Consider the following 12,963-nt stretch of genomic DNA (forward strand, 5'->3'; position numbering starts at 1 on the left):
CCACTGCCATCATACTAAGCTCGATGCATGCTTATTGACATCCAAACTCTAAAGGAGTGTCGCGAATTAGCCATGATTTCATTTGTCAATGATATAGTATCGCATCGTATTGATTCCACCAATCTCTTATCTAGTTTGAATTTCTACACGCCCGCCCGACAGTTGAGGAATCGGAATTTGTTCGCATCAAACAATCATCGAACTAATTATGCCAAATTCGGCCCAATAAATCAAATGATGTCTCTTTATAACCAGCATTACACAGAAATTGATTTGACCATGTCGCGAACGAAGCTTAGGCAATACTTTAATTACCTTACATATAATACAACATAGTATTAAGCAAACATGTAGTCTACAATTGATTGACGAAATAAATAAAAGACAATTTACACCGTCTTCAGCACATTGGCTGCACAGACTGAACGATTACTAACATTAGGCAACGGAAAACACGAAACACCCAGTAGCCCAGCGATGAATTTTTCGTTTGACGAAAAGTTTCCACCGACTGGAGCGGGAATCAAACCCACATAAATAAATAAATAAATAAATAAATCTCGAAAACTTATTCATACAGACTCAAGTCAAAAAAGTATACAAACTTACTTTATCGATCCTACGTGTTAAGCAGGCGGAATTCTACACGTACCGCTCTGTACCAACTCAACTATTCACTTTTAGAACGTTTAATTTCCGGATTTACAAAACGACGAAAGTAAGATTTTCAACTTTCGCAACCTAACCACTACTTTCGCCGCCCCGCTGTATGGAGAGACAAAGTGACTTAACCACGAATCAAAACAAAACACTACTTGAGCCGATTTTACACTGGTAGAAAAACGTCGAAAGTAACTGAATGAAACGGCTTATCATTTTCTTATAATTATTTTTGAGGGAAATAATAGAAACTACCTAGTTTTTGAACGTGAGCTGAGTGTATGCAAAATTTGAACGAAGTACACGGCAAAAAAATGTTAAAAAGGTGATTCATTTTAAAACAGTTTTGGAAGATAGAATGTGATTTTTCCTAATTAATTTTCTTAAAACCGTATAAAAGTTACTTACGTCGATTTGAAAAAGTAATCGAGAAATTATGATTTTTCTAGCACAGAGAGATAGATGGAATTTGTATAGCCAATGACAGTACAAAATTTAATTTTTTGAGGCCTAAAGAGAAAAATGATTACACAAAAACGATGTACAAATTTAGAGGTTTTTTTTCCCACAGTGTTAAAGTAATATTTATGAAAATCCATCACTATATATTACATAAATAATTTAGTTTGAGAAAGCGTTGCGTAATGAATCATTACAGCGCTGGTTTCAGTTAGGTAATGACTATTCCCGCACTGCACACTTCAGTGCAGGAAAGTGGGCCGTTTCATGACAGATTGGTGTGATGAAAAACAGCCTATTACGATGAGCAATTGCAAAAAAAAAAAAACAATTACCGACTATTCAATAGTTGATGTTTTTTACTGACTTGTCGTCAAAATTAAATGAAAACAAACCGATCAGCATGCGGGAATGTGCCAAATGAGAATCTGCTGTAGAATCATTTGGCGCCAGGAGATACGTCTATGGCAACCAAACTTCTTTTCCTGCACCCAATTTGCGCTTTCTCGGGGTAAGTAGTCGAAAATTAGTGACAAACTCAACTGTTTTATGCAATCAGAAAAGCTCAGCACGATTTTAACTGCGCCCATGTTGGTTAATTTGGTTGGTTTCCATGCAAGATGTCAATTTATCTGCATCATTGAATTTGCCTCTTGTATGCAAACCAACCAAATTATAATGATTTTGTCACACATTTTTCGATTACTTTTTCTGAGATATTCTCACGAAAAATGCTTAATAGGAGACATGTCTATGCTATGTCGATTATGTTTGTATTGATTTTAGAAATTTTTGAAACAGAATCAGTTGGAGCAAAGCGTGAAGCATGGGAAACTGGAAAGCCAGTAAAAATGCTGTACAATTCTACTAAGTCAGTAAATACCATCCATCAAGACATATTTCGGTTTACTGGTTTGTTCGGTAATCGAAAACGAAAAATCCGTAGTTCTAAAATCTAGTAAAATATTTCTGGGGTTGGTAATCTGAATTGGCTGTGTATACATATACAAAACAAAAAAATCCAATACTCAAATAAATCTTTTTGATAAAAACTGTGTAAGTGCTTATAAACATGTTAATGTAATGCATATATGAGAACATTGAGATGAGAAACAGGCACTTTCCCCCGACACGAATGCCAAACGAATGGAAAAGTATCGCTAATAAATAATAATTATAATAATAAAAAAGGCTCTTTCCCAGATGGGACGTAAAGCCAGAAAGTCAAAAAGACGCAGATTACGATTGTTGTTAACAATGGTGCCTGCGTGTGGACATCACTTTGAAACAACGAGGTTCCGAAAGCATCACATCAATTAATCCAATTTCTTTCTCTCAGTCACGTTACAATACAATGCTTCCGTCTTCCCAAAAATCATGCCACCAATCAGTGTAGCCTCCGGGCTTTCATGTTGCTCGCTTCGTTTTGAACTGTTTCTCTTCTCGTCGGCATTATTGCTTCTTGAGCAAATGAAAGTCATTGTCATCGTTATTATACGTCACTTTGGGGGTTTGTGGACTCTGGTTAACAATAATTAAAAAAGCTCACGAAACCTGTTCATTTCTCCGACTATCTGCTCCGCTTCTCCTTCAAGTCGGAGAAATGAACACAACCTAAAATTTTGTTCCAAGCAGCGAGCGCAAGCACGACGTGTTGAAGAAATGGTAAAGTAACGGAGGACGGGCACATACAGACGGACCAACGGACGTGTGCCAATACTCACAAACACACCGGCAAATCATGATTGCGAGCGATCATGAGCCGGTTAACGACCTTGGCCGAATCCACCTGACACCGCGCCGAGTTACCATGCCATGGGCTCATCTGACTGCTGCTGGCGATCAAATGAAGAATAAACGGGGAACCCGGCCGGCTTGCCTGGTTAGCTCTGTAAGAAATGATACACTTGTTAGAAACTGTCTGTCTTACCTTCTGCGTTGGAATGAAGAAGGAAAAAAACGAGTTTAGTAGTTTCCTCTGTTGTTTTGGTGTTACGAGAAAGAGCAAAGAACCATCCTACAGAGCTGGAATCGGAATGATCCTGTTTCAAGTTTGGTCAAGATTAAATTGGATTAAATTGGTGCACGACTGGAGGAACGAGTTTCGCGAATTGATGCACAATTGATTGCAGAACCAGTTTTAGCACAGTTTAGTAGATTTTTTTCTTTTTGTGGCGTTACATACCAATGAGATCAGAACCTATTCCGCAGCATGTTCGTTTTTTTTTTTAATTCTTTATAAGTATCATTCCAAACTTTACATTCATTTCTTAAATCTAGGTGTTATGTGTTATACAACACTATCATCCTAATTTGGTAAAACAAAATAAGCTCTTGTTAACATTTCGTTAACAACATATTACATATCATTTGCCGTAGCAGTTCAGATTTTTGACAGATGTGTTGATTTTACCTGCTTATAAGAGAGAACAACAAGTTTTTAATTTACTTAACCTAACTTAACCTAAATGTATAGCGTATTGATCGTGACAATAGAAGATTATTAATTATTTTATTTGAAATTTGTTCCAATGTTTCAACATTGGATATTCCATGTAACTCATTGATACTGTACCGGGCAGGAATTTTATTTTTGAGAGCTTTCTTCCTGCTATTATTATTATTATTATTTACCTTTATTAGGGAGATTTTCAGCCCTTGGCTGGTTCATCTCCGATACCTGCTATTACAACAGCTAGTCCATATTGGGACAACATACAACATGGCTGGCAAAATTTTGATTTTCTATTAATAAGGGGATACACATATTTCACATATTTGTTACATTTGGTTTGAATGTCCTAAATGTGATTTTGAAAGTTAAATTTTTATCTAGGATGAGCATTTGATACTTAACTTCTTTTGACCAATCATCGTGACAACATGTCAACTAGAAGGTTTCAAATAAAGAGCTTTTGGTTTATGTGGGAATATTATTAGTTGAATTTTGGAAGCATTAGGAGAAATCTTCCATTTTTACAAGTATGAACAAAATATATTCAAACTTTTTTGCAGATGACACGCAGCCTTTGTCCTTTGGCGGAAGGCTTGTGTCATCCGCAACCCAAGATTTTTGACATCCCTGAGGTAACTCAGGTAAGTCTGATATGAAAATATTGTATAATATTGGTCCCAAAATGCTACCTCGAGAAACACCAGCTCTTACAGGAAGTCTTTCAGACTTGGAGTTCTGATAATTGATTTGAAGTGTACGGTTTGACTGATAACTTCGGATTATTCTATCAATATATGTTGGAAAATTAAAGTTTTTTTTAAATTTTACGATCAAGCCTTCATGCAAAACACTGTCGAATGCTTTTTCTATATCTAAAAGAGCAAGACCAGTAGAGAATCCTCCTTGTTGGAACGAATCAAATTTGTTACACGTAAAAGTTGATGAGTGGTCGAATGTCAAAACATTGAATTTTCGTTGATGTGGACCATCATAATGTTCAAGATGACCTTATCATTTGTCAGGAAAATATGCCAACTGAAAACATTTGTTAAATATATCAATTAAGAATGATAAGCTACTTTAGTTCTCATATCTTCCAAATCAGTCTCCTAGGCATTTTCGAAAACGTTCTCTTGACTGAGAATGTTTTCGAAGTCCTTAGTAACTTGGTTTATTGGACTAGTAAGTCCTAAATTAAAATTGTGCGTAATTTCAAACTGTATAGCAAGTTTTTGAGTTTTTTTTTTTTGCAAATAGTTACTTATAGTTTGTTTTTCTCTTCCAATGCTGAGGTTTTTTTTCACGATTTTAGGTAATTTCCAAAAGGGCTTAGAGCCAGGGTACAATTGAGAAATTTTATTTTAAATTTTTTTGTTTCTCAATTGCGAAAATCGTTATATTTAATTTCTTCTGCAGATCCTGCCATATAATTTTCATAGCAGGATCGCGAGTGCGATGAAATTACCTTCTCTTCAAGTTTTCAAGATGCATCAAGAGCTTAAGATCATCGTCTGTAATCAAGGATTCTAATTATGGTATTGCAATTCCCCTGACTTCAACAATGGAATTTGCTAAAGTTTCAAGAGCATTGTGAATATCAAGTTTTGTCAAGAAATGTTAACATCAAGATTAGAGTCAATATAAGGTTCATATATATTCCAGTCGGCTCAAAAATAATTGAAAGTGGAGCTGATAGGATTGAGAATCGCTTTATGGGATATTTCAATTGTAACAAGGACATGATCAGAATCAAAATCAGCATGAGTTACAGAGATGATTAGAGCCGGTGGGCTATCAGTGTATTGAATTGAGAAATATCCTGAAGTGCACTCATCAAATAAAATTCTGCCATTGGAATTACTTTGAGAATTATTCCATGACCGATGTTTGGCATTAAAGTAAGCTGTAAGAAAATTAAACAGCTCGTCTTATTTACCGTTCAAAGAACGAGCATTCCAATTTAAAATATTTTAATTATTTTTTACTGGATCCATTAGAAAAAGGTAATCCAATAACAATTTGTTTAGTAAATTTTACACCAACTTGGACTGCTTCAGTCATAGTGGCGGTTTTGAACACTGCATCAATCATTTGATTCAATTGTTCAGTTAGAAAAATATGATTTTCCGTTAGAATGTTCGGTAGACGAATAGGCGGAGTAGAAGTTTCCTGTGGCGGCAGGGTATTTTTTCATTTGATTTGAAACAATTAGAACGGTTACTCGTAGTATGAAAAGGGGAGGAGTTCAAATTACCTGCTACGATATCGGCATAAGATTTTCCTTGGGTAGATCCATTCGAAATTAAAAGATTCGAACGGCTACCCGACGGAAAAAAAAAGTTTGTGAATGAGCATGATTATGATCTTCCTGATGGGTATGATTCTTAGTAAAGCGATCGATAACTGAAAAATGAGCATTGTTCGATACTCTACCAGGGAAATTCCCGAAACGACCATTATTGTAACGGACATTATTTTTCATCTGCCTGCTACGAGCCTCGACGACTCGTCTACATGAAGGCAAGCCCAAAAATTTGACTTATGATTGCCCCCCGCAATTTTCGTATATGAACTTATAGGTATCTTCCTTCACTGGACAGAAGTCCTTAGCGTGAGAAGAACCTCCGCAAATCATGCATTTAGCATCCATGCGGCAATATAGCTAACTGACCTCACTTTCTTTTGGTACCGACGGCACTGAGTGGGGTTCTGTTAAATTCCTCCAGGTTTCTGGAAATGTTGCCATGTCACACGGACATCGAACATAAGTCTTGTTTTTTTCTATAGCTATAATATTATTTAGATTACTCTTGTTAATGTGTAGTATTCTTGAGAAAGCTCTTCTAGAACAATGCCAGATTGGGTTTTCTTTTTCCTAATGAATACTTGACCTGGAGAAAATCCAAGTAAATCATTTATTCCATTTTTGATCTCGTCAGGTGACTTATAGTCGCTTGAGCGAACTTTCAAGACGACTTTGAACAAACGTTCAGTTTTGTCGTCATGAGTAAAAAATGAGCCTTTGTTCCTCAAGATGTTTGAGAATAAGTTCGCGATCTTTAAGAGTTTCCGGAAAAACGCGACAGTCTCCTTTCTTTGCGATTTGGAAGGAAACCTTGATTCCCCTAATGGAAATCAAGATCTCCTGCATAATTCCCCCAAATTCGGAACAACTGACCACGATAGGCGGCACTCTTTGCTTCCTCACTTGAATCAAAGAGCCTGAACTAGAGACTGATTCGATTTGGTGTTCGGAAAATTTGTCTAGAGCATCGAACTGATTGCTCATTTCGATACAATTATCAACATTATCCATTTCACCCTTGGAAGAAAGTTCGCATTCCGGAGAAATGTCCTTTCTTTTATTTTTCCACGTTCAGTGACAGGTCTAAATCCCGTTTCTTCGGAAGGATTCACAACTTTGATTCGTGGTTCACCCTTTTGTTCGTTGTTGTAACCATGTTTAGTGGATGAACGAAAGACGAAGAGATCTTCTAATGTGTTTTTTTTTCTAAGGCGGTGTCCATGAAGTATTACCACCACTAGTTCGCGATCGTTAAGTGTTTTCGTCAATATGCAGCAACTTTCTTTCTTTGACATTTGCGAGGAAACCTAGGTTCTTCTGATGGAGTTCAAGATCTTCTGCCCAAATTCACCAAATTCGTTAATGCCGATCACAATTGCTGGCACTCTTGGTTTCCTCATTAAATGAAATTTTGAAATGAAGAGCCTGGGCTAGAGACTGCTTCGATTTGCTTCGAAATGTTCAAAATCTATGTTGATCATACTAGCCAAAAATCACAAGCCATGAATTTAAGAGGTTTAGGGACCAAATGTCAAAAGCCAAGAGGTCGAAAGGAACAAAATAGCGAAACTCAAATGCAGCCATTTTTCATTTTTGATTTTTTCCCTGTTTTTTTATTCACAGCGTGGTCAATTGTATGTGAACTATGAATTATGCTTGGAGCATAGTTCTGCTAATCCTCTATCATTCCCTTTGATCTAATCACGTGCCACACAACAGTATCCATCACATAGATGTCTGGTAAAGATTAAACATTATTTCGATGATAATCATCCTTCAACTAATAAATAAAAATTTCGCTCTATAAAAACTATTAGTGGGTCACGGTTAGTGCTTTGCACGTTACCAGCCCACTCTGCCAGTGACCTCAGACACGCAAACGAACATCGTGTAGGGGAACTAGGTGTAAAATGAATCGCCGGGATAAAACGCACTGCCTCAATATCTCCAGGATGAAATTTTTTTTTTTGTAAAATTCAGTTAATTCATACGATATCCCTATTATTTTAACACCTCTCTCGAAAAAAAAAACATTTCCCAATTTTGACATCACAGTCATTCTCGTAACTTTGGGAGCAAATGACGTGGGGCAAAATACGCCATACATAATGGTCGTTTAAAAACCATAAGTTAAATTCAAATTAAGCCACAAAACACAAACTCAAGCGAAGCATAGAATTGCATAGTATATGCTGCATACATAATAACTTGGAAAATAGCTGGATTTTGCCACATTCAGACTGCTTGAAACCGGGTGACGTGTTTTACCTCGCTGTTTTGAAAATCGTAGGATAATAAAACTTTCCTATACTTCTCTATTAGTGCCGTTTTGTCTCAAATTCCGAACAGACTTATGTTCCGAGCACTTGGTTTTTGTATGGCAATTTGGTTCCAATGTTTCGCTGAAATATGTCATCAAACTACCAGAAAATGACAGTCAATTACATTCAATTTTTACGTCTTCTGTTCTAATCAATTTTATACTTCGAAAGTTATGATGATTCTCTAGTTCGAGGTCAGTTTAACTAGCTCAGATAAATTTATTTGCAAAATTATTCATTTGAAAAACGTTTTATTTGCGCTGTTCGGAATTCGAAACAGAAAGAAGGCAGTATTCAGCATTTAAATCAAATTTTTGTTTTATACTTTAACGTAAAAACAGTACTAAACACGTTAAAACAAACATTTTTATCAGCACATCCAACAGCTAACGGTCAGGCTTTACGAAGAGGTTAACATTTTCACAAATATCAGCTATTGTATGCCTATCAGATGCATTTGAAGTCACTAGGCCTACATTGTTCGCAATATGAGTCAAAACGGTATAAATCTTTCGACGGAATTCGCAGTAAAAGAAGAATATTTCCTCAGGGGCGCATATTACCCCGTCATCTCTTATATCTTCTCTTGGCCCCCCAATTGCACTGCAACAGCACGGCTAGAATAGGAACTGACACTCACTTTATTGCGGTGGACCACGGTGAGAACCATGGAAACCGGTTTCTCGAAATTGCCGGCAGGTGTTTTGCGGTGTTTCAATTTTCGCCTTTCCTCTTCCGTTCATTTCTTCTTCTGCTGATTGGAACTTGAAAGGGAGACGGAGACGAAAAGCTCGTTACGGATTTAGTGTTCTTGCAGGCAGATTGAGTATGACCCGAGCCACCCATGGTTGGTTGGGGGTCTCTAGATTGAAGCACCATAAGCAACCATGAGCTGTTGAAAATGGGGAGAGTGGATCCAGATCGAACTGATTTCGTTGCCAAGAGAAAGCCGGGGGACGTTAATGGTGAAGGTATGTCAAGTAACCGTGCAGATGGGGAGAAATTCCTTGAACTTGCTTCAAGCATTTTACGAGCGTCGCTGGAGCGATCGATTTTCATCAAAGATTCTCTTTTCATTACGCATTCTAGGAAATTCTGAAAACATTTGCAAGATTTAACGATGCAGTACTACGAAGAAGCATAAAGATAATCTACTCAAACATCAACATTTGGGATTGGGACACCTTCATGCTTTGCTTTGATATAGGTTATTATTTTGGCCAATTTGTCTGAAATTTGGCTGAACGATGCAGTTACATACAAACCCAGTAGCTTTAAAAGAAACTCGGCAAAACAAACTTTTATTTTAGTAGTTTAGTCTTTGCATGATTGAACATTTTGTTGTAACAGTAAAAAAGGGTCGTTATTCAAATATATTGTAACTCTTCAAAATATGAAATAATGTCAATAATGGTTTATTAAATTCTCTCATTGCAGGTTGGTTCATCGTAACACTGATCAACGATGTTATATAGAATGTTATTGTAAGGTAAAATAAATTGAATAGAATAAAAATGTGCGACGAAATTTCTATAAATCAATAATTTATCATATTAACAAGAAGAACCTTCGTTAACTTTGTGATACTGTACGCGATTATTTAAAAAAAACCAACGATACAGTGTCTATGGTGTAACTTTTTATTAATATTTCAACATATGAACAGTTTGTCAGAACTTTTAGCCTAATTATATCACTATTTTTAGCAAAACAAAGTGTTGATAGTTGTAAAGCAGTATTTAAAAATCAATGCCTTTTGACTACTGCTTATTTGAAGGGTTTCAAATTGTCGTCTCGCGAGTGTCGTTTAAAACTTGTTCAGGTAGGGTAGATGTACCAATAGTGGAGGCGCTAAGCACGATTGAACTTTATTTAAACGCCCAAATTCAAGATGCGCAAATCATGTACATGCTAATGTTGTAACGGGAAGTGACAACCATTGACTTAATGAGAAAAATGATTTCATCGCAGTAATCCACGGCATGTCAGTGAAAAAAAATACCTCCACTACTGGTACACAGCTAGGACAGGACGTGACAGCTCAAATAAGACTGCCCCGTTGTTTTTCAGTCGATAACCTTGACGATACTAAATCCAGTATCCTTTTCAAGCAAATCTTGTGAACAAATTCTAATATAAAGGCTCATAATTTGATTATTTCTTGCACGGTTCATTCATTTAGTACAAGACAGGATGCTATATTTTTTTAAAAATCAGGTAAACATTCAAAACCAGCGATATTTATGGAAATAATTGACGTGATTTCCATTATATTGGTTACAATTAGGTATTTTTCATGCATTTTTGCATTAGGAGCACATACTTTGTACTTAACATCGAATATAAATAAATTTGAAACAATAAGATTCATGAACTAGCAACACGGCCGGGCTTGCAACAAAATGCCCTGTTGCAATCCAACTCAACGATGTGAAAGTAGGCCTTTGCTAAAACGACCAATGAGAAGTGGTCTTTTTTGACAGGCAATTGGTTTCGTTTTTGTACTTTGACCTTTCACGTCTTGTCTTAGGTACACAGTTCCTTTAGTTGCGGAATATTTTTAATTTGTGTTCCTATAGTTGCGGTATTCATTGTTTTCTTATGGGATCCTCCTCCTTCATGATGTAATAAAATCAGTGAAAACGGCACTACCGCAACTATAGGAATACCCACAACTAAGGGAACACTTACCCTAATTCATTTTATCAATGGCAATTCTCGGTTCTTCTTCTTCTTGGCATTAACGTCCTCACTGGGACAGAGCCTGCTTCTCAGCTTAATATTCTTATGAGCACTTCCACAGTTATTAACTGAGAGCTTTCTTTGCCAAAGTTGCCATTTTCGCATTCGTAATATCGTGTGGCAGGTACGATTATACTCTATGCCCAGGGAAGTCAAGGAAATTTCCATTACGAAAAGATCCTGGACCGTCCGGGAATCGAACCCAGACACCTTCAGTATGGCTTTGCTTTGTAGCCGCGTACTCTAACCACTTGGCTAAGAAAGGCCCCATTCTCAGTACACATTGGTTTTAAAACTTGAAAAACTTGAACAAAGATTGATTGTGTATCGTGTCCAAAGAACAATTGAAGCTCCTCCCTAAAATAAGAAACCAAGCCTCGCCTTACTATTTTACGTGTTCGCCGAAAGCCATCTAAAGTGCCGACACTTTAAAACACATTCAAGAACCTGCCACTCTCGGTGACTGGGATAATACTTTGATCATGATGGTGCTTTGTCTCGACGAGCATTAAGTAATTATGCTTCTATCTGTTGATTACGTTAGGTTCCATTTGCCTCCAATCTGGTTATGGTCAGCCTCTGTGGTTGGTTGAAGTTCTTTTGTGATTTAACGTGTTTGTTGCAGTGATCACAGTGATCGTATTCTTTTCTTTTGCTTTGCTGAGGACCATATTCTTTGCTGGAACTTTACACTAAAGAATTACAATAATTGTCTTTTTATAACATGGTTGATAAAAAAAAAACGATGCTTTCGAACTGACCTACTGCTGCCTGAAACTAGGAAATAAAATAAAAGGAAATAAAATCACATTTGAATATATTCCAACATCTACAAAGTTAAAAGAATATGATAGTTGAGAACACCCTTTCTTCTAGTGCAGTTCATTGACTTAAGATGATGATGATTATGATAATATAGCTTATGATGCAAACATGAAAATTTTTACTTTGCTATTCTTGGTGTAGCGCTTTTCTGCTTGCGCTGATCAGGAATGATGTATGAGAGAACTTTCAATTTATCTGTGGTACCGTAATTCGGAGGCAAATAAATTGATCACTATTTTACATATTTTTGCTGTGTCCTTCAGAATTCAAATATTGTCAAATAAATTTCGTCAAAACTAGTACTCTATTGATACTTATCAGTTGACGCAACCGACTTGTCATGAAATAATATTTAACATATTATTAAAGAAAGTTTAAATATCACAAAATAATATGACACACTGGGGCAAAATTGATCATAATATAACAAAGCAGGTGAAGAATTCTATCCAGAATGAGTCGAAAAAAATTAAAATCGTGCTCGATAGTCTTCGATTTGGATTAAATTTTGCACATGTTTTTTGTCTGGTAGAATAAATGTTTTCCATAGAAAAATTGATTATTTGACTCAAGTGTAACTTTTGAAAATGGCCTATAAATTTTTGCATGCAACTTATTTGAAAAATTCTAACTTCGAAACTGTTGATTTTAGAGAAAAATGTTCTATGAAGAAGTTGTAGTGAACCGTTTGGACTATAAGAAGAAAAAATACACTGAAAAAACATTTTATAATTTTCATAAAAAAATCAAAAATAAAATTTAATTTTCAAATTACACAAAACCCCATTTTTAATATTTTTCAAATTTTCACCATAGAATCTTGATAGTAAACAGATATTTGGGACAAAGTTTCATGATGGAGAAATTTTTAATAAAAAAGTTTTTCTAAGAACAACTTTGGGTCGATTTTCAAAATTTTGATTTTTTGTCAAACTAAAACGTTCTGATGATACAGTAAGCATCTTGAAATGATTCTAAGCCATGATGATTATATGAATAATTTCTCTAGATGTAGCTGTTTTCGAATTATATCGAGTTTAATGCAAAAAATATTATTTAAATATTAAAATAGTCCATTTTTATTAGATATTCGCGATTATTCATCACGGAAAATAAGTAAGTGGAAAGAAATATGGTCTTTACTCTCGAGAACGTATTATCATTAATGAAGAAACGCGAATAACTTATGAAAATAG

At 35.8% G+C, this 12,963-nt stretch overlaps 1 protein-coding gene across 3 annotated transcripts in view; it reads left to right on the top strand.

Moving 5' to 3' along the window:
* The window catches only part of LOC5571110 (protein yippee-like CG15309), a 304,844-nt gene that overhangs the window by 181,305 nt on the left and 110,576 nt on the right, over positions 1 to 12,963 (top strand). The gene's annotated exons all lie outside the window — the stretch shown is intronic.

Source organism: Aedes aegypti, chromosome 3, assembly GCF_002204515.2.
Source record: "Aedes aegypti strain LVP_AGWG chromosome 3, AaegL5.0 Primary Assembly, whole genome shotgun sequence".
In the NCBI taxonomy this organism is placed as follows: Eukaryota; Metazoa; Arthropoda; class Insecta; order Diptera; family Culicidae; genus Aedes; species Aedes aegypti.